We start from the raw sequence: 3,325 nt of genomic DNA, 5'->3' as shown, positions 1-3,325 counted from the left end.
TCATTCATTCTAACACATACTTCAATTCACTTCTTTCTCTCACTTGTACAATATTAGTCATACTCTCAAGGCCTTCGTCTCCGTGCGGGAAACCTAGTACCCTGAGAAGAACGCCGAAGATTGAATTAGGAGCGGTCTAGAGTCTTGAAGTTGTCACTTTTGTATTCGGAACTCATTTAATCTACTAGTACTTCTATCCCTTATCTTTATATAATCATTATGTTCTGTGATATTGTTGCCATGATTAGCGAGTAGTTATCTTTAGTGTATGCTATGATGTAAACAGTTATAATGCTGAAATAATATTATGGTTTGTGTATGTTGTTGAAATGCTTTCCGATTATGCTTTAAACTCAATCGTTTTTCCAACTAATAGAATGTAGTTATTGGCTCTGTTATTGGGAAGTCGCGAACCCCAATTCAGAGTACACTATCTGTGTCACCCCTTGGTAAGAGAAGTCTATCAGATACAACATAAGATCGACTGAGGCACACCGGTTATAGTAAGTCTATCAAGCTTTGGATTCTGACGGAGGACTCTTTTGTAGTGAAACATCTGACTAGACCCTTAGTACATTGCCGGTCCCACTCCCAGACCATGTTAGTGTAGTCACCAAGCATATAAACTTCATACATGCATGCTGAAGCACATCGGTTATTGTAAGCTGTACCTCTGCTAAGTAAAGCCATGGAACCTGGTCAGTGTTGATTAGTACACTGCACCATAACGTGGTCTCAAGCATTGCACCCCTCTTGAGGGATTCTTAGTTAATTAAGGAACTGTTTGTTTAGACACATAAAGGATTGGACCGTTAGGATAACCGAACGTGTTCATGGAAGTCAGCTTGATTTAGACATGGTGTTCTTTGTGGTTAAACTCTTTTAAGGGCCTAACTATCTTTTAAAACCAATCATTAACGAAAGCATTGAAACACATCACGTCTCTCGGATATGGTAAACCATGTATTCTGTTATGCTTAAGAAAGTTTAGACCATTGTGGAATGTTAATACGTGATCCAACCGAGTCGCTTAATTGGATGAGCCGTCTGAACGTGTATGCCTGTAGTCAGACTGCACGGGCGTCGGGGGTAAAGGACGTTGCTGTATATTCTGAATCTTCAAGCCTAATGCAGTACCCAGTGACATGTCTTATGACAGGGGCGTTTAGGACCAGTGTAATGAATACAAGGCCTCTACCTATTCATGAGCCAGCATTCCATAATCTAGGCAGAATAACTGATGAAATCATAGTATGCACTCACTTTAACCTTATATGAATTACGAATTTTATCGCATTTACTTTATCTGTCTTATAAATTAGAAAATTCCAAAATTAAGTAACCACTACTCCTTCATAACTATCTTAGGCTTAAATATAGGTTCGATTCTACTGATATCTCATAAATAAGACTCTAGGTCATACTTCCCTTACTCATACTAAGGAGTAGTACGATTTAGGCCTCGCAAAACATAAATTTAAAACAGTACCACCCCCTTGCTGATTGATTCTGGCGCGCTGCGGCCCGACGACACCGCACAAATAAAACCGTCCGTTTCGGCTGTATCAAGGGGGAGTATAGTTTTTAGCGCCGCTGCCGGGGAACTGGTATCAGACAATACTGCTCTCTATCAAACTTATTCACAAGCATTTAGTGGTGTCTAAGAAAGACAATTATACACGGACTTGGTTGTTGGATTTTCCGAACAGTCTCCAATTATATTGGGACCAAAAGGATCATGCCTCTCCGTAGTCGGCCTGGCCACTTGGTTTGTTGAATAGTTCATGCGGAGCTCTGTTATCGAAATACCAGGGAATCAGTAGCCAGAACCAAAAACATATTCAACCATAGGATAGTTAATTAAGTTAAATTAGATTACCTTAAATTAGATTACCTTAGACTAAGACTACCTTAGATTAGATTACTTTAGACTAGTTAGCCTACCTTAGATTACTTTAGAAGTTTAGTTTATTTGCTAAAAATTAAAAACAATTTAGAAGTTTAGTTTATTTGATAAAATTAAAAACAAAAAGGCATACCCAGTGTATGACCCAAACCCGATCTAGACCAAGGCCGTTGTTATTCGTACCTGATCCAGACGCAATAATCTCTAAAGCACGCAAGGAAGCAAGAATCGGAAATCGAATGGCGTTAGGCGTTACTTTAGCAGAAAAAACCAAACCCTCGATTGAAGGTCGAGGAGGACCAATCAGATTTCCAGAGATTCAAGAATACTCGTTCGAATTATAACATCACATCATCTAGCTCATCTAGAATAGCTGTCACTTTCATGGATTACCGAATGACGATCCTAATTCTCACCGTAATAAATTCATATATCTTTCGAACTCCTTCAAACAGCCAGGGATAGGACAAGATATAGTCCGGCTATACTTGTTTCCCTATTCTCTCACTCATCATGCTCAAACATGGTTCGAAGGACTGGAAAAAGATTCCATCACGTCATGGACGGAGATGGCTACTAAATTCCTAACCAAATATTTCCCTCCTTCTAAACAAACCAAACTAAAGAATGACATCATTAACTTCAAGCAAAGTTATGATGAATCTCTTTACACTGCATGGGAGCGTTTCAAAACCCTGCTGAAGAAATGCCCTAATCACCAATTAGAACGGTCAGCCCAAATCTGTACCTTCTACAATGGTCTTATGGTAAATCATAGGACGACGATCGATGCAGCAGCTCAAGGGAATCTGATGAACTAAACCGCAGACGAAGTATGGGAATTGCTCGATAACATGACAATGCATCATCATGACTGGAATAGTGGTGAAACAACTTCATCATCTGCCCCACTCGAAGATGGAATCTCTTGCTAAACAACTTGAAGAATTGAAGACGCAGCCACAGCAGGTCAACAAAGCTCAGGCTTGTGTTAATTGTACCAACCCGCAACCTACTGAAGAATATCAAGTTGAGTACAAAAACCCTGACGGTTCAGTCTGTTACGTTCAATACCCAGCTCGTCCACCAAATCCCGGATTCAATCAACTACCTATGGTTAATCAATTTCAACGAAGAAATCAACCTTTTCGCTATCGCTATCCACCTTATCCAGCCTAACAATCTCAATTGAACTACGATCAACCACTTCCACTCACTGGTTCACCAGTCGAGGAAAATTCCCCTACTACCAAGATTATAAAAGCAACTAGCCCCACTCTCGGAGCTGATGATCAGTTGACTCAGTTCATTCAAGGACAACAACAGCTAAATCAGATAACTGCAGCCAGGCAAGATCAGACGGAGATACTAATTAGAAATCAATTGGCTCTGCTCAAAAGTTTGGAGACGCAGCTTGGA

The 3,325-nt window shown here is 40.1% G+C and overlaps 1 non-coding gene across 1 annotated transcript; it reads right to left on the bottom strand.

The window, feature by feature from the left end:
• Positions 1 to 2,523: 2,523 nt before the first annotated feature.
• On the bottom strand, positions 2,524 to 2,630 carry LOC139887056 (small nucleolar RNA R71). The gene has a single exon (XR_011772906.1). It is a non-coding gene; the product is annotated as a small nucleolar RNA R71 (small nucleolar RNA).
• Between the last annotated feature and the right edge of the window lie 695 nt (positions 2,631 to 3,325).

This window comes from Rutidosis leptorrhynchoides, chromosome 1, assembly GCF_046630445.1.
Source record: "Rutidosis leptorrhynchoides isolate AG116_Rl617_1_P2 chromosome 1, CSIRO_AGI_Rlap_v1, whole genome shotgun sequence".
In the NCBI taxonomy this organism is placed as follows: Eukaryota; Viridiplantae; Streptophyta; class Magnoliopsida; order Asterales; family Asteraceae; genus Rutidosis; species Rutidosis leptorrhynchoides.
This window is presented reverse-complemented; position numbering and strand designations above follow the sequence as displayed.